Here is a 19,982-nt window from a genome sequence, read left to right on the forward strand (position 1 = left end):
TTTTTTTTTTTTGCATAGAAATGAGAGAACTAAGTTATGGAAACAAATTAATAAGTAGCTCATTATACATAAAATTCAGGACCTGCTATTGGGTTATGTCACTCCCATTCAGCACTTTTATTGAACTTCCCAATGTTGCAGCTCTCCCGAGCCTCTAGAATTTCTACTATATGTGTCCGACCTGCAGGCCATGGGCTGTATAAGACCAAGGCAGCTAAGAGTCTGACTCAACACCACCAACCACAAACCTATTTAAAGCACAGAAGAGCATTTTGGAGATTTTTTTTTTTTTTTTTTTTTTTTGGTAATTGAGCTGTATTACCTAACTTGTTTGTGGTCACTCTTAAGTATGAACTATGTAGCTAACAATGCCGCATTTCTATGTCAGAAAGTTGGACACACCTGCTGGGAGTCAGTAGTAATTTGAGATATTTTTTTAAAGCTGCACCCTTATCTTGCCCAATAGTTCAAGCTACTTTTACCCAGATTAAAACATACAAGGATGTTTTGAACTTCTCCAACGTATAATTCGAGTTTAAAAAATGAAACACCTGTGTAATCACCGTAGCAACAGGTAGCTTCCCCTACAAATTATCCCCACGCCTTTACAGCAAACCCTGCTCTTATTTCACCACATCTCGCCACATTGTTCTTCCTGTGCACATTTCTTACATCTGTTCGGTTAGACTAGATAGATCGTTATCACAAATATCTTTCTGAGCTCCTGAGGACTTACAGCTTTTTTTTTTTTTTATATGGCCAGCAAGGAAAGAAAGAATGAGAGAAAGTTGACAAGGAGCCCGGGGCTAATGACAGGGAACACAGGCTCTCCTGGGGTGTGCACCTTTCACTGTTCTCATTAAAGTACAGAGACTGGGCTTCCCACAACCCAGTCAATACCTAACCTAGCTGCTTAGAAATCCTTTTCAACTGGGAAGAAAGAATCAAACCCATCTCTTCGGAAGCATGGTCTTTGTCACTTTGGGCTCAGGGTGTGTGCTAATCCACCAGACATGACACAGGTGGAGACTTTATAAACTGGGCTGAGGTGACAGTATATAGGCAGACAATCATGACAGAGTAGAGGCAAATGTGCCCATGAGCCAGAACACATAGAGCTGTTCACATGGCCATCAGATTTCCCATCTCCCTCCTTTTACCTCTGCATATAACTCTCATTCTGACTCTTCTGCCCTACCCCTCGTACGAGACTGACGAGGAGGCATGAAGTTTTCACATTCAGGGCAATTGTAGGAGCTGGTCTAGTTTAATGGCAGTCGGTACAGTGTACTACTACAGCATCGTAGGCCCCAGTCCCTCCACTGGGTTAAGTAAGTCACTAGGCAGTTTAATCTTTGCCAAATAGGTTAATAATAACAATGGTCCTCTCCTCATAGGGATCTTTTGAGAGTAAAATAATTAGAGTAGTTTTTGACACACAGTTACATACTTCAAGCTCTCTTTTTCCAAATGACAGCTAGCAAACATCTCTGGAGATTCATGTTATATGCACAAACACTACAAAAGGCGTGCTTGAGTGAACTGCAGAGTAAATGTCAACGGAAAATAAAACCAGTGCAGAAAGAATTTGGAAAAAAAGAGGTAAATCATCAACATAGAAGCGTGTGCCTTTCTTTGATAAGCCCTAACTGGGCAAGTGCCTACCAACTCGGACTTTTGAGGTATTTTCGGCAATGGTGATTTCTATCAGCTTTATCATGTCTGTCTCCTTTTGAACATGTAGGCTCCTAAGGGTGTTTGTTCTGTGAACTAAATATGATTTTTAAATAAAGTTAAAATATTTTTTCCTCCCTTTCTACTTCCAAGCCTTCCCTTGAAAGCTTCCAAGCTTTGATAGAGGTGATTGTGATAAAACTGAATGGGGTATGTACTCAGCACCCACCTTTGTGAGATTCTGGTAAGACAACAAGATATTATAGATCCACAAGTATTTTCTTGTTTTCCATTCGTTCGCCTTCAAAAGATGTCATGATTTTCATTCCAACCGTGAAGTGATTAACTTCAGAACAAATTGGCCAATGTCCACCCAAATATAAAGGCCACCACTGCCCTTCACTTACAAGTGAATGCCCTTAGAAACTTCAAGCAATAGGAGTATTTCATCCATAGCTCTTTCAAATGTTTCACAACCTTGGTCCTTTTTACTTTGTTCCAATATTCTCTGGACAACAGAATATTTGTTTAGTTTCTCCCATAAATACTACAAAGTATTTTTCACTGTGTTAATTATATTTATTTATTTATTTATTTATTTATTTGGACAGGAAGAAGAAACTCAAACGGGTTTCCTGTTATTTAATGATACAGATAATTCACATTATTAAGCACAATACAAGTATATTTCTTCCACACCTAGGCAATTAAGTTTGAACCAGCTCTTCACATTGCTAATTTTAGAACAGCCCAGTAACCCCCTCCCTCCTCCTAATGTCACGATGTCCAGTCTTCCAATATCGTAAAAGTACCCTTTCCTAAGCACTCAGGCTACACTCTGCAGTCATACAATGTTGATGTGGAACAAGAACATGCGTCTGCCCAGTCGTCATACCAACATCTAAATTAGGAAGTAATAACTTATTACAATCTATTTAAGTCATAAAAACATTAAAATTAGCATTCTCTTTGAAAGAAGCTTACTATCTATTGGGTTCGATCTCTTAAACTCTTAAGCACACAAGAGGACTCCCACCATGCCTAGCATTCACCTAACGGTTCCAAGCACCTGACCCTGGTTGGAAAAATCATCTTTAACAACCTCACTGAAAACAAGATGCCCCATCAGCTGAATTTCCTTGAAGTTTGGCTTTTTCAAGACACAGTGATTTTGTGTTATGCTCTAAATATTTTAATCAAAGAAAAGAAGTGACATATCCTCCAAGTCCAATTTAAATGAATATTTCATTAATCCGGAAGCCTACTGTCGTGAAAATCTTCATGTATTCTATTTAGCTTTTCATGAAAAAGCTTTTTTATTTGACGGCTTCAGCAAAAGGAGCGCACATCCTTTGCAGCGGTTCATGTGAGGCTGAGGAAGCTCTACTGTGGCAAGTCTCTCCAGGCAGACAGAAGGCAGATGGCGCTGATGTGTTCACCAGAGAAGAGTGCTGATCACAGAGAGTCTGCCAATCAAACACCCAGGGAAGGGATGAGCTCCATCTGTGTTTTAATCACGACAGCAAAACCATCCAGGGTAACTGCCAGGGCTGCACATTTTCATGGAGTACAAGCGACATAAATGAAAGTGGAAATTCCCATATACAATACTGGCTCCAAACCAAAAAAAAAAAAAAAAAAAAAAAAGGAGGGGAGGAACTGTCAATTATGAACAGAATCAATAGCAGCATCTCTTTCTAAAATATTTCTGTTATACTGCAGTGTTCTGTGCTGCATTCTTTCTCTAAGGTAATTCTAATACAACTGAAGGACTTGTGTAGGTAAAGAAAAAAGATGGTATCTAAAAACAATAAGCCTTAAAAACATTTTGGCTGTCTACTAAAATGAGAATATCTATAATTAGATGTGTACATTTATAGATGGATTATAGGTTTAAAAAACATTAAATATATGATAGCACAAAATTATATTTTAGTAAAAGAAATTTAAAGTAAAATCATTTTAAAAATTTCATAGCAAGAGATACTGTCTTAGTCAGGGTAGCTATTCCTGCACAAACATCATGAGCAAGAAGCAAGTTGGGGAGGAAAGGGTGTAGTCAGCTTATACTTTCTACACTGCTGTTCATCACCAAAGGAAGTCAGGACTAGAACTCAAGCAGGTCAGGAAGCAGGAGCTGATGCAGAGGCCATGGAGGGATGTTTCTTACTGGCTTGCTTCCCCTGGCTTGCTCAGCTTGCTTTCTTATAGAACCCAGGACTACCAGCTCAAGGATGGCACCACCCACAATGGGCCCTCTCCCCTTGATCACTAATTGAGACAGCCTTACAGCTGGATTTCATGGAGGAATTTCCTCAAGGAAGGCTCCTTTCTCTGTGATAACTCCAGCTTGTGTCAAGTTGACACAAAACCAGCCAGTATAGCTTCCTTGCCTGTAAATAACTGAATGCTTTCAAAAGGCTGTATATATACAGTAGGGCCTTGAATGACAGGCAAACAATGGGTTGCAGAGGGTTGATTTTGCCCATATTGAAGAAGACTTTCCCATGGATAAGTAGGGTTTCTTGGGACAAATGAGGTAAAGGAAAGGACTTACTAGGCAGAGGATGTCTTGAGCAAAGGCAGATGCCTAACAGCTCAGGCTGCTTCTTCATGGACACTTGTTCCTTGAGAGCGGTGACTGCCTGGGTCAAAGACTGACATGAGGATAGAAAAAAGAATGCCCCAGAGCTGGTGAAAAGTTACAGGTGGATTTTACAGAGGAGTTTTATGTGAAAATCGGGTTGCAAGAATGTAAAATGATGATAGGAGACTAGAGGCCTAGAGAAGTCAGGAAAGGTGGGCAGAGGCCTGGGGAAGTCAGGAGAGGTGGGCAGAGATGGGAAACATAAGGAGGAACCAGAGAAGAAGGTTCAAGATCTGAGTATGCCAAAATGCAGTAGAATGAGCTGCTCTCAATGATACTATGTATAGAATTAGTATATGTTGTCTCATAATTACTCAATGAATTAATCTAATTTGTTGTGTTTATTTGGCTAAACTATTTTATTGCATAATCAGAAAAGCTTATATTATCATATAAAATGTTGTTATTTTCTACCTTGAGGACATACATAAGTGGCACATGCATGTGTATGTGTGTACATGTAAATGTGCAGATGTGCATGGAGGTGTGGAGGCCAGAGGTCAATGTCAGATGTCTTCCTCAATGACTGTATTTTTTTGGGCACAGTCTTTCATTGAACCTGGACCTTCCCTATGTAACAAGACTAGGTATGGAGCAAGCTCTAGAATTTCCCCTCTCCCCACTTCTCTAGGGCTTGGCTTGCAGGGTGCATCACTGTGTGTGGATTTTTATGTAGGGGCTCAGGGACAAAACTCAGGTCCTTATGTGCTTCTGCAGCATTCATCCATCCATTTAACCTCTAATTTGTTGTTTCTTGTCTGGAGAATCTACCACCATTAATGTTATGTAACTGTCTTACCTTAATTTTATTTCCCAGTGTCTCTGGTGACATACACTATTTTGTCATAGCAATGATTAAAGACTTGATCTCCACTGGACATCAGTGTTAATACCATGGAGTTCAGAAGTCAATTTGCATTATCATACTCTTATAATCATGGATGATTAACAATTCAGTGTATTAAACGAAACACTTAATCTTCTAAAACCACAAAATTTCAGAAATAAGATCCCAGTCACCATTATAATTCTAAAGTCACTGAAACTTTAGACTGTTCAGAACAGTGACTCCCACTTCAGTGCCTCCTCCTTAGCCCTGAAGAGTAAGAATGTGCCCGATTGAATTGTTACTAACCAGTACCCCGGAGCTCTTGACTCTAGCTGCATATGTATCAAAAGATGGCCTAGTCGGCCATCACTGGAAAGAGAGGCCCATTGGACAGGCAAACTTTATATGCCCCAGTACAGGGGAACACCAGGGCCAAAAAATGGGAATTGGTGGGTAGGGGAGTGGGGGGGGTGAGGGTGTGGGGGACTTTTGGGATAGCATTGGAAATGTAATTGAGGAAAATACATAATAAAAAAAGAAAAAAGAAAAAAAAAGAATGTGCCTGATTAATTACTGACGGCCCTGTAATGACCAGTCACACCCTTCCCTGCTTTTAAAAATTTTAAATTTTCACCAGACTACAGTCCCATCATCCTTCAGCATGTTTTCTCAATGCAACAAATGACTATTATTTTTTAAAGAAAACGTATTTTCTCCATAATACGTTAGTGATAAGAATAAATTACTAAATGTGGAGAATACAATCCATTCTACTCTGTTACATTACAACATTAAAGCCTCGTTTCTCCAGACAAGTAAATGTATATGACTCAATAGGTTTATAATTGTAGCCAATAGTCCAATTAAACAACATAACGAGGAGGCAGCTATAATCCACCACAGCAAAGAATAAATGCTTCAGAAAATAATAGATGTTTCTCCACTGGGAGAGAGAAGAGAAACTTCAATTAGGAGAAAGTACATGAGACAAAGCAGAGTCTCTGACATTTAAAACCTTCAGAATCCCACTAAAGCCAATGAAATCAATTATTCTACACCTTATCATGAGCCATCAGTAAATATCACACTGGGACATATCATTTGCTTTCTATATATTCTACCTTGCAACCTGTCTAGGCATGAATTCCCAGTTACCTCTAGTTCCCTCTCTTCCTTACATATACCCAATCTTTCAGCAAACATTTCAATGCTGGACTCAAAGTATACTCAACTTCTGACCCACTGTTCTGCTGTCCCTGACACCTCCCATAAAAACTATCAAGGCTCATTTCCGTAACCCCTACACTTGAATTCTTGGCCTCTTAGCATCTTTTATCAAAGCTGCAGGCAAGGTGGGTCCTGTGAATGGCAAAGCAGACCCCATTGCTCCCAGGCAAATCCTCCCCGGTGTCTCCTACTCTCATAAGGAGTGCTAACTGATGGTAGGCACTCCATCCTGGTACCCACTCACCTCCTCTCTTGATTAATTTCAGCTCACTTGCTTAGCCCTAGGCATACTGACCTTGATGGTACACACTTATACCAGGGCCTGTGGTCTTACTCTTTCCTAGGGTGCAAATAGTCTTCCGGAAGCTGTGCATGTTCATTCTCTCCAATACCTTCACTTATTTTTGATATGCATTTATTGGGGGCTAATTCATGTTTTTGTAATGTGTGCGTTTAGAGTTGCTTTGATGAAATTTCTACATGAAGCTGAAACAAAAGTCAGAATCCTCTTTCCAGTCTCTCCTGGAAACAATTCCCGTAGCATGAGTTTGAATACAGCCAGCCTCAAAAACTGTAGAGTGTACATCTGTTATTTAAAATGTTTGAAGCATGCAGGAATCATTTCAGAAATTCATAGGATGACTCATTTGAGCTTACTCATCGTCATGTATCTCTTAACCTTTGCCCTCCTTCTCTTCCTCATTTCTTCTCTCTCTTCATTCACTCCAATGTCAAATATTGGCATTGTCAACAGCTGGTCCCTTCCCCCACATGTAGCAGCTACCAGTGGTTCCCACCTCCTTCCAATCTCTTTGATTTCTCTTTTATGCATTACTGTCATCAAGTAGGTCCTCTATCTCTTCCTTCATTGGCCAGATGAAACCAAAATTCAACTTGCTTTTATTTCTGTTTTCTTAAAGAGTTTAAACTGTTTTAAAGACAAGGAACATGATCTCCTTTGTCTTATAGATCTAGAGAATAGAGAGACAGAGGAGGTCAGTGCAAGGGAAAGGATGCAATCAGAGAGCAAGGGGTCCTGGAGTACCCTAGCACAACAGGGAAACCGCAGATAATGATAACTCACTGTACATTCCAAAAAGCTAGACAAAAAGACTCTGGAACTTTTCACACTCTCACACACACACACACAGAACTGAGTAAAAAGATGCATTTAGCCTGATTTAAATTTTTATGGAACAGACATGGAGACTAACATCACTGGTCACCCCACTAATATGTGTAATTTTTATTTCATGTGTCGCTTCAAAATAACTTTAATTTTCAAATTTAAAGGATCATAAAGCTCTCTCCACTTTTCGTCAATATAAGTGTTGGTTTCTCATGTAGGGCCTAAGGCCCTCTCTAGCAAAGACTCACCTTGAGCATCCAGGTTGACCCCTCAATTGCTTTCCATCCAGGAAATGAGGCCATTTCCCACAATGCCTGCAGTTCTCATGTTAATTCCCAGGGAGCTTGTCATCATACATTTGTATTCACTTCCTCATTCTTTCAAGAGATAATTATTTGTCACTAATACAGGTGAAAGCTTTTCTTAGAGCTGGAGACACAGTGGCAAATAAAAGAAAGTTTCCTGCTATCACAGAGGACAAGGTCACAGGGTCACATGAGACAGAAATAAAAATTAACTCAACTACCAAGAAAACTGTAATTTGTTAGCTAGTAATTCATGTTAAAACAAAAACAATCAAACAAACAAAAAGGAGACCTGGAAAGCACTTAAGTGAGGCAATCAAAAATAATAAGGTCCTAATTTTAAAGTCTTCAGAAAGGTTTGGCAAACATCTGAAGATCTGAGGTGGTAAAGAAGACCATGTGCTCTGTGGGGTGAGAGCCACCCAGGCAGGAGCTAGAATAACTGTTCTGGTTGGCAAATACATTTTTTGCCTGTGTCAGAATGTGTAGAAATAAGATCAAAATGATAAGGAGATCTGCTTTTAAGACTGGCCTTTGAGCACCTGCTTTACAGTGAATGATAAGATAAACATTCTGAGAGTTTGGAGAAGGGAGACACAACCTAGCATATGCTTTGGAAGAATTGTCATGGTTCTACACTACCACTGAGCTTCAGAAATCTGAACACTGGTTAAGGGTCTGTTGCCAAGATTGAAGCAAGCTCTAATGATGTTTGGAACTGCGTGGGGGCAATGGGAAAGGTTAATAACTGTTGGATTCCAGATATGAGAAGAAGAGAAGGTGAATGTCTCCAAAGTAAGCTGGAACAATGAAAACAGTGTCATCTAATAACAGTAGAACATAAACAAGGTATGTTCTTTTAATATTCTGAAAGTCACATTTTATAAAGCAAAATGGCAAATGTGAAAACCAACCTTTAAATATACCGTATTTAACACAATATAACCAATTTACAATTTCACATAAGTCAATCCATGTAAAACTTATTAAAATATTTCAAATTAATTTTGCACTTAACGTGTAAGATATCTTCCAATGTAGAGGACCTGATTTTAAGTGCTAAACATGTGAGTAGTAACTGTCAAGCAGGAAACTAGACATATGAAATATTCCCTTCTGCCTTTAATTACATCCAAGTTATGGAAAGTAAGCCAGTGCTGACCAATAAAGGGTTAGTTAATAAAGTGTACTATAAACAAGTAGCTACTAAAAGATACTGTTCAAAAACATATTTAAGAGTATCCATAATGTGTCCATAGTAAATGATGAGGAAAGATGGAAAGAAACTACCATAGAAAATATGATCTTGTAAGAGGGGAGTAGAAATAAGCCATGCATACTCCTAGGAGCCTGGAAAGGCTTACACTAAGTGCTCATAAGGATGTTCTCTTGGATGGCTGAGATGGGAAAGATCTCAGCTCTGGCATGGGGTGGCAGTAATAGTGTACAAATCACACTTTGAATGTGTATGAGGTACCTCATATGGAAATATGTTATCCATAGTTTATCACTGAGGTTTGGATCAGAAATACAAATTTGGACTCTGTCAGTAGGCAGATGGAATTTAAAGTTACAAGACCAGATGAGATCATTAAGAGAATGACTTTACCAGGGTCCTAAACTCCAGCTTTAGAGTCAGGAGAATGAGAGAGAATCAGCATGGAGCCAGGAAAGTACACATTAGGACAATGTGATGCTCCAGGCAGTAGAGAAGTGTGACTCATTTCCATCGTGGTGGAAAAGTCCAGTCAGAGGGAAGGGCACCGAAACCCATAATTACTAGTGTCCGGAAGCACAAATACATGTTTCAGATGACTCACTGAATTATTTCATCAACAACAGTCTTTATCTTTTTGTTAAACACCAAGTTTAAGATCCACTAAACTATCCATTTTCTTGGCATTAGTATAAAAGTGAAGAAAAATTCCAAAGAGAACTGACCAATATCAATTCTGTAGAGAGGAAGTTCTAAAAAAATTGGTTCAAGAAAGGGGAAGGGAGCTGGAGATATGACTTGGTGGTTAAGATCACTGGCTGTTCTTCCAAAGGACTCGGGTTCAATTCCCAACACTCACGTAGCAGCTCACGACAGTTTGTAACTTCATTCAGTCTCAACAGATACCCAACCTCCAAAGGCACTAGGAACCCAGAGGGTACACACATACACATGCAGACAAAACACCCATACACACTAAAATAATGAGGAGGAGGAGGAGGAAGAGGAGGAGGAGGAGGAAAAGGAGGAAGAGGAGGGAAAGGAGGAGGAGAAGGAGAAGTAGAAGGAGGAGAAGGAAGAAGAAGGAGAAGGAGAAGGGGAGGAGGAGGAAGAGGAGAAGGAGGAGGAAAAGGAGGAGTAGGAGGAGAAGTAGAAAGAGGAGAAGGAGAAATAGAAGGAGAAGGAAGAAGAATGAGAAGGAGAAGGAGAAGGGGAGGAGGAGGAGGAAGAGGAGGAGGAAGAGGAGGAGGAGGAGGAGGAGGAGGAGGAGGAGGAGGAGGAGGAGGAGGAGGAAGTTGTCTAGTTAGGGCTGAAGAAATGTCTCAGAAGAACATTTACTATTCTTCCAGAGGACCAGGGTTCAGCTCCCAGCACCCACATTGTGGCTCATAACCACATGACACTTCAGTGCCTGGGAGATCTGCAGGTGGCTTCTGTACACATAGAGCACATAAACACACTCAGGCATACACATGTACACATACAAAAAGAAAATAAATTCTATTCAAGCAAAGAAAGGAAAACTAGAGACAAGAAGCAGGCAACATGCTACACTTGGGCAGTTGTGTGCGAAGGAAGCACAGAACTAAGGGAGTTTACAGCAGAGTCATTTCATGCTCCTAATATTCCCATTTTATCTCAACACACGGCCATGTCTTAACTCCCTCCCAATACTGCTTCTCTGACAAGGAATTAAAACCAGCGACTACAAGAGAGTGAGTTCTAGCACTCTGGCCAAGTGACCTAACTCACTGGATTAACATGAGATCTCACTCATGATTCAGATCATCAGGAGGATAAAACTACAACCCAAGACAAACACTTCTGAAAAATAACTATGATCCATTAATTACTAGTGTCCAGAAGCATAAATATATATATTTCTGATAACCCAGCTGAATTATTCCATCAACAGTGGTCTTTTTGTTTTCTTTTTTTTTAAATACCAAGTTTAAAAACCATTAAACTATTCATTTTCTTGGTTTTAGTATGAAGATGAAAAAATTTTCCAAGGACCAAAGCTTTAAAGTAGATAGCTAGTCGGTTATCTGTTATGGAAGTAAAATGTATGTGCTGTAAACCAATCAGGAGAGGAGATTATTAAAATAAAGCATACACTGATCAGACAAATCAAATATTACTTCAACTTGCAACATTTTACTAAAGCTAAGAAAATCTCAAATTATGGTTTCTGTACAACTAGTCATGCCACGAAAGTTTGGCTTGCCGGAAAAACTTCACACAAGGCTCACATATTAAAAAATAACTGTAGAAAACTATCCAAATTGTTGTATGTTGATTCAAGGGTAAGTATGTCTTCCTCTTACCTCATTTAGAGAACTTTTTGAGTTTCTTCTACACAGAATATAGAGACTTCCTTTTGTAAATATGAGCACCTAAAACTGAGAAATATTGGCCAGAGGACATATGAGTTATTCAGACAGCTGTAGGAATGTCATGCAATGTAAAGATTTTAAGTTTCCACAACATGGACTATAGCTGGTTGAAAGGATATGCTAAGTTAACACAGAAGGTTTACCATACCATAATCCATTTCACTTGGATTGTTTAAGAAGCATTGTGTTTCTGCTTGTGTGACTTCCTAGGATCCATACCCCTTAGGCTGACCAGCTACCTGCCTCCTTTGCCCATCCATTAGCCTAGCTTTTCAATAATGTCTCCAATCTTCTCAAAAGGGAGTAGTAAACCCACAAACAGGAATCTCTAGTTGGGAAATGAGGGCCAGTGGCCTCCATATGAAGCACAATACTGTTTCATGAATGGGAGTTATTTGCTTGAAATATAATTCACAAGAAGCTCAAAGGAAGATGGAAGCCAGAGACAGACAAGAGAAATGGCTGTAACATAACTGTTTGTGAGGGATGTGTATGCCATACCTGGAGGTGTCTGTGAAAAAAAAAAGTGCTCTGTGAAGCAAAACAAACAGGAGAAAATCACCCACCAGAGTTTTACAGTTAGGTAACCAGAATTGAGAGCTGAGCAATAAAAAGGTTAACAAGATAACAATGGGTTGGCCATCAAGTAACTCAGGATTTTTTTCCCCATTTTTATTAAGTATTTAGCTCATTTACATTTCCAATGCTATACCAAAAGTCCCCCATACCCACCCCCACCCACTCCCCTACCCACCCACTCCCCCTTTTTGGCCCTGACATTCCCCTGTACTGGGGCATATAAAGTTTGCGTGTCCAATGGGCCTCTCTTTCCAGTGATGGCCGACTAGGCCATCTTTTGATACATATGCAGCTAGAGACGAGAGCTCCGGGGTACTGGTTAGTTCATATTGTTGTTCTACCTATAGGGTTGCAGCTCCCTTTAGTTCCTTGGGTGCTTTCTCTAGCTCCTCCATTGGGAGCCCTGTGATCCATTGAATAGCTGACTGTGAGCATCCACTTCTGTGTTTGATAGGCCCCGGCATAGTCTCACAAGAGACAGCTATATCTGGGTCCTTTCAGCAAAATCTTGCTAGTGTATGCAATGGTGTCAGCGTTTGGAAGCTGATCATGGGATAGATCTCTGGATATGGCAATCACTAGATGGTCCATCCTTTTGTCACACTTCTAAATTTTGTCTCTGTGACTCCTTCCACGGGTGTTTTGTTTCCTATTCTAAGAAGGGGCAAAGTGTCCACACTTTGGTCTTTGTTCTTCTTGAATTTAATGCGTTTGGGAAGTTGTATCTTATATCTTGGGTATCCTAAGTTTCTGGGCTAATATCCACTTATCAGTGAGTACACATTGTGAGAGTTCCTTTGTGATTGGGTTACTTCACTCAGGATGATGCCCTCCAGGTCCATCCATTTGCCTAGGAATTTCATAAATTCATTCTTTTTAATAGCTAACTCGGGATTTTAAGAAAAGGGTATTCTTTAGCTGGATTAAAACAAAGTGAATGCTTTGCATTCTACTGAAATTACTGTTTATCAAGCATTAGTATGACAGGTAAAACGATAGTTAATAAATAACAAAAAAAAGCCAGTCACTCTCCATGTGCATGTACATGCGCATGCTCTTAGTCCATACTCTGGAAGCCAAAGATGGTCGTGTCCATTAATTCTGCACTGACTAGTGAATCTCACCTGAGTGAAGGCAAGATTCTATATTAATTACTGTGATTGCATTTTGGTAGAAGAGGACCAAGATGAACTTGCCTAATATGGCAAACATTGCTACCTGAATCCTGTGCTCTAATATTATAATTGATAAATGGTATTACGCTCTCATTTTCCTCTACTGAGTTTCTTGGGCATGTTTTAGCTTAAATTGTACCATATAAGTGCTATTAGGCAATTTGAATTAATGTTTTGAGAAGATGATCACAGCTTTTTTATTGAGACTACTAAAGGCTGACCAGATAGTGTCCAGTTTCCTCTCTTATATCTTTGGCATAGAGGAAAAGTACCCAACACTCATTCATGAAACCAGCATGGCTGTGGCTGCCTCCACAAATCAAACTTCCATCCCTGCCACAGTCTCCTCACTTTTTGCTACGTCGTTTATGACAGACAGTCAACAGGCATAGGAACCAATTCTCTGTAAGCTTTTCCACTTGACTTGTCCACAAAGCATCAGTCTAGCAAGCCCCAGTGGAAGAATGGCAAGCATTATTTCTGTGCTTTCAAACCCTTTAAAGTATGACACTTGGGATCTTTTCCTCCCTATTTGCCCCAGGCTATGAGATTCAGCTGAGAGAAAGAGGGCCCTTTAATTCCATCAATCCCCTATTCAAAAGACTGTTTTAGAAACAGTTAATTTCAAGCAAATGTAGCAGTTGTAGGATCCCATTTCCATAACACAGCGTGGCAGAAATAAGGCCATTACAGAAGAGAAGGTTCTCCACAAAAGATCTCAATAATTGCTTTTCTTTCTGCACTGTTCACTCCATTTTTAGTGAGCAACACAATATTAAAGCATCAATAATTAAGAAAAATAACCGAAGGTAGGATTGGTAGAAAAATGGGTGGTGTTGTGACAGTTCTCCAATCTGCAAAGAAGCTGGACTAACCAAGACTCAGGAGAACCCCCCCCTCCACCCCCCCTCAACTGCTGCCTTGCAGTTGAATCCCCCTAGAAATAAGACTCTGAACTAGTTTTCAAAATAGTGAGCTATCCTCACAATCTTTGAAGTTTCTGTTTTGAAGTCTCCTTCCATCTTCTCTACCACCCACTGACCAAGAAGATTCCAAACTCTTAAAACTCAAATTCTCATTAGTTCCTTTATCTCTGATTTTTTCCAACAGATAAAACTTTTAAGATAATTTTTCAAACAAAGTAAAAAGGATTAAGAAAGCGATGGAGCCCGTTCATTGGCTGCTTTAAGATGAAACAGTCTCTTCTATCACAGAGAAAGCAGCTTTGCTGTGAAGTTCATTCTTCCTTTGTTTATTGGTTTCTTCCTTCCTTCCTTCCTTCCTTCCTTCCTTCCTTCCTTCCTTCCTTCCTTCCTTCTTTCCTTTCTCCCTCCTTTATTTCGTTCCTTTCCTTTCTTTTTTCCTTTCTCCTTTCCTTTCCTTTCCTTTCCTTTCCTTTCCTTTCCTTTCCTTTCCTTTCCTTTCCTTTCCTTTCCTTTCCTTTCCTTTCCTTTCCTTTCCTTTCCTCCCTCCCTCCCTCCCTCCCCCCTCTCTTTCTCTCAAGTGAAATAGATTACATCCCCTCCTCACCCTCATTTACTAGAACTAGAGAATCAGCACTCATTATACTGGATATTCTTACTTTTAACAACTCACATGTAAAGGTGTTTGGGCTTTGTTCATGGGGGGAACTTGAAACGGTTTATATGGTTAATGAAAAGAAGTGCATAGTAAAGTGAGAGAACAGATGTGTAAATAAGACAACAGAAGAAAAGACCCAGTTTTAAAATCCCCACAGCTACTTTCATATACGAGTAGTTATCTGTTTCTCTGAATTATATAACTTATTGATTATATTTTTGAAAGATATGTTTATTTATGCATGTGAGTACACTGTTGCTGTCTTCAGACACATGAGAAGAGGGCATCAGATCTCATTACAGATGTTTGTGAGCCACCATGTGGTTGCTGGGAATTGAATGGAAGAGCAGGCAGTGCTCTTAACCACTGAGTCATCTCTCCAGGTCTTATTGATTATTTTTAATATTATTTTGATTGACAAATACCCTAACAACAGAAACTCAGATTTTCATTTTCTATGGACTCCTAAGGCCATACACTACTATGGACACTAAATGAAATAGAATGAAAATAACTACTTCCTACAGCACAGGTATTTGCCAATGCCCTGCACTTTAAGCAGGGTGCTATGGACTGTTTGGTTTTTCTCTAGTAAGTCCTTCCAATTTTACTTTAAGAACATAAGCAGAAATCAGTTTTCCTTATGTCTGCTTTTCTCTAGAGAACTACAGCAAAAGTAACTGAGGACCTCTGCCCAAAACAAACACTACCATAGTTTCTTCCTCACATCTGCCAGTTTCTTAGCAACATAGTTTAAAAAAAAACTATGACATATAAATTATTTTATGGTTAATATGTATGGAACCCTATATTAAGATTCAGGTCTGATTTACAATAACTGTTTTATACGTGTGTGTGTGTGTGTGTGTGTGTGTGTGTGTGTGTGTTTTGCTGCTGTGCCTGGAGATATTGATCATTAGAACATAGTGTGGCTTTCCAAGGAAGCCATAGGGCAAACCTTCCAGTACCATCAGCTTGAGCTTATAATTCATATGGCTTCCTGACAGATCAACGAACGGCAGCGTTATTCAAATCTTAGGATTATTAGTTCTCATATTTGGGTCTCCAGTGGCCCAGCCATTACCCTTCAGATTCTAAAAATACACCCAGGCTCATCCACATATGACTTAAGTAATAGAATTTTGTAGTCTCTAATCATCCTTGTTTAATTAACTCGATCTGATGTTAGCCTCTCAATAAAAATATGAAAGTGAGAAGAGTGTCACTTTATAGACCTCACCTATGTGACATAGGGTTTTGAACACTGGAGTTGGTGAAACATTTCTTTCTAATTCAGTTTCCCCTGACTATTTATCTTGAGGAATTTTATTATCCTTCAGGAGGTCGGCATTCAGTGAATTAGGTCAGAATTTCGTGTTCTCTATTGGCACAGCTTTATATAAAAAATATCAGATTTGTGAGCTTAATGTTATGCTTCTGAAGTAGGCCGAATAATGGCTCACAAAGATGCTGATGCCCTAAACTTTGGAGTCTCTGAATATGCTATGTTGGCTATATAATGACCATGCAAGTGGCTGAGGTTAAAGGCGTCAACATGGTTAGGCTGTCCTGGGTTATACAAGTGGACCCAAGTTAGGGGATATCACACATCTTTCAAAACAGAAAGCTTTTTTTTTTTCTTGGCTATGGAGAAGCAGAAAGATAGCAGTGCAAAGATCTGTCCTCTCTTGCTTGCTTTGACAATGGGGAAGGGAGGCTATGACCCGGCAAAGCCTTGGAAGCTGTGAGGGCATGGAACTTGATTCTTCCTCAGAGCCTCCTGGAAAAAAATTTCCTCAATTGTGTTGACTTGTAACCAACAGAACTCTAAGGTGAGACATGAGTGCCCTGTAAGCTGTAAGTCCTGTAGTAACTGGGTAGAGCAAATGACGGGAGACTAGATGACCACCTCAGTCATGCTACATAGATCACTTCTTTTAGGGGGAGGGCTAGACACTGACCAGAGAAATATGGTCCTGTTCTAACCTGGGGATCATATGTTCCTGAGAACAGATGGTGCCATATAAAACCTAGAACCTAGGTTAGACGTTGGGGACATGATGTCTTAGAAGGTGCTTTTCTGACTCCTCCCAACATGAGCTTTCAGTCTTCTCTAGATGTTTATTTACACATCTATTTTCTCCATACAATGTCCTGGAATTTTTTTTTTTTTTGGATTTTCTTCCAGTTATCTGTCTTGTGAGAGCCGACATAATCATCTTTCTGCCATGTCTCATGCATATCTCATTTACCTCAAGCTGTCAAGTCTTTAGACTTGGCATCTCCACGCTTCAGCAAGAACAAATGTAACTGTTAAACTTAAAACTTTCATTATGACACGAAAATAAAAGAGACCCTCTCCTAAGGCAATTTTAAAGATCACTCTTCCTGAATAGCCTGGGACTGCTTCTAACTCAAACAGGAAGAAGGCTGGACTCCTGAAGTGTATTTTCCCCAGAGTATGGCTAGCACGGTCAAGTTGGAAAATGACTATTTTCAACTTTTAAAGTTGAAACTGAATATATATTTTAAACTGTGAATTCAGTTAGCTAATGAATTAGGTTGTATTGCTGCAAACATGAGCAGAAAAAAATAAGATAAAATTTAGCATGAAGCGTATTAGTTTTATTTCTAACACAAGCATTATGAGTGTATTTCAATAAGAGATTTTACAAGTATGGTATCAGTTTAGGTTGAGTCAATTTCTTCAACATTTACTCTACTGTAATGTAGATGAATTTGCTTCTACTTATGAGAATCAGTTTCTAATAGCAATTAATGAATAACTTATTAAACACAAGGGCAAGTATAATTTAACACTGTTTTAATATAGTTTCAAGACTGGGAAAATTCAAAGAATAAACACTTATGATACATATGACACATCCTTCAGTTCCAAGGAGCTGAATGTAACTTTTAGTATGGCTTTATACTCTTACAACCATTATTTCTTACTTACTCTTTATAGAAACCTACATCTAGCATTAATGTTCCATTAACATAATTTCCCAGAAACAAATTATATAGACCATATTCCACGGTATTCTAAAAATACAAGACTCTAGAAATAAACAGTCTAAACCACTTCTTGTCCCTGTCAACTAAGCCATGCGCCTGACTTCTATACAGAACAAAGGTTCAGCTTCCTGAAGGATGGGTAGTCTCTGTACGAGCCATTCTCAAGCCCCTGTCCTCTCGCGAAGCTATTTACTAACAGTTAGAAATCACCCTTTTCTACTCTCCTTAAAGCTCACTACCAGATGTACTGAAATTGTTTACTGGGGATCCAGGGAAGGAACCACAGGCAGAATGCGTGGTGTGGTGATGGAGAAGAGAGGTCTATGGATTTCTTGATGAGACAGTTTGGGGGAGAAAAGCTGAAACAGAAAACTAACTTCCAGAAGGGACTCTTCACTCATAGCTCTCCCCCTGACACCATAAGAGACTGCACAGTCCTCTTTGCAGAGATGTGAAGACAAATGCTCAGCCTCAGGAAGGGAGGCATACGTAAGTATTTCATCAAGCACCAAGTTCACTCCTCTGCAATATTAGAAACATATGGAAGTAGGATTGAAGTATGCAATTATGACTGTCAGTAGACACTGAACTTCCGACAATACCTTCCCATATCCTGTTATTATCACTTAAGATGGATAAAATATCAGTAAAAAAATGTATAATTCACATACTTTCTAAGAGCCTTAGCTGCCCTATGACACCTGTAAAAAATATGTTAAGTTTTTTTTTTTTTTATGGAATGCAAACAGTTTAAAAGGAAAGCTATAGTGTGCATGCTGGTTTCGCTTATCAGGGGGTAAGAGGTATTACATTGTGCATTCACAGTGATTTTTATAAGCCCACCCCTACATGTGAACACACATATGCACACATACACATAATATATAGGAAAATTTTAGCCAATCCCCGACAACAGATTTATAGCTTGTTCCTATATATTATGTTTCAGTTAGAAGTATATTTTAGAACACAAGAAACCTAAAGCAAAATAATAGAGACATTTGGTAATTCTTATAATAGTATATTAAACAAAGCACTTACCCTCCATTGCTAATCACACTGGCAGGAGAGCAACAGGAGAGGGGCTTTATTGTGGGATGAATCATCCCCACGTAGATGCTCTGAGCAACCCGTGTATGCATACTGACATCATCAGGAGAGACTTGGAGGCAGAGGCTACTATGGTAACGGAGCAATGTGCTGGGAGACAGCCGCCTTTAATTGCTTTAACAACTTCCTGGGGCTCAAGCGACCAGGCTTGGATTTGCTAAGTAGGAAAGGAAGGTTGTCACAGAGGCAGCAACTGTGACGCAGAGCAGAAGAACTCAGTGAATTCTGGAATTACTAATTTCAGCATGACTTCTTAATGGCAAATGTCATTACACCGTTCCATTGGCAACATCCTTTTCACACACAGAGCTCTAAGGAAGGCATAGGTCAATACCCAATGCTCCGAGGTAACAGAAGTCTAGCTTCATATATAATTCTCTCACTTAACAAGCATTAATATTATTGCATTACAAATATCCTTTTCCTTGAGAGTGAATGCTTGATTCACTTTGAAAAGAAAGCCCACATCTGTGCCTTAGGATGTCTGCATGCTGATAACAATGACAACTGATTCTTTCTATTTATTTCTCTGGAAGGTGGCAGCTGTGGGTCCATTAATCTCTGAGCTCCACTAAATCCTTGCCAACAGGTCACTTATGCAGAAAACACCTCCAGGGAAATGGCTAGTTATTACACCCTGATAAAATCAGCCAGGAAAGCAGGACTTGATGCTACAGTTTTCTTGGTGAAGTCGTCTGTGTCAAAGGCAGAATAAATTCTATTGTAATGATGCCCTTCCCTGGAAAGCCACACAGAACATAAAGCTTTCCTTTGAACTCTTTGTTCTTCCTTGCCTCTGCCACCCATGCTGAAGAGAACACAAGCCCTTTTAACAACACCAGGTTTAGAGTAATTGCTGAAAATAACCATGTGCCAGCGTCAAACTGAGGCTATAATGATATCCTCTGCTTATCTGATCGGTTGCAACACTTTAATAAGTATATAATTTATCATCTGTAGTATGAAAACTATTGTTTTCTCTCCCGTGCATATTTGATTGACATGTTTTTCAACAATACCGGGATCTAATTTTTATTGTAACTACTGCAATTGTAAGGATAAGCAAGAAAGTGGGCAGGTCTTCCTTAAGACAGTC

General features: G+C 39.5%; 1 protein-coding gene and 1 long non-coding RNA gene across 18 annotated transcripts in view; both read right to left on the reverse strand.

The window, feature by feature from the left end:
* The window catches only part of Pam (peptidylglycine alpha-amidating monooxygenase), a 274,763-nt gene that overhangs the window by 207,794 nt on the left and 46,987 nt on the right, over positions 1–19,982 (reverse strand). The window lies entirely within an intron of this gene.
* On the reverse strand, positions 2,239–18,909 carry B230216N24Rik (RIKEN cDNA B230216N24 gene). Its single transcript, NR_037993.1, has 3 exons — positions 18,818–18,909; positions 4,232–4,331; positions 2,239–3,224 (listed from the first exon to the last, which is right to left on the reverse strand). It is a non-coding gene; the product is annotated as an RIKEN cDNA B230216N24 gene (long non-coding RNA).

This window comes from Mus musculus, chromosome 1, assembly GCF_000001635.26.
Source record: "Mus musculus strain C57BL/6J chromosome 1, GRCm38.p6 C57BL/6J".
NCBI classification, from domain to species: domain Eukaryota; kingdom Metazoa; phylum Chordata; class Mammalia; order Rodentia; family Muridae; genus Mus; species Mus musculus.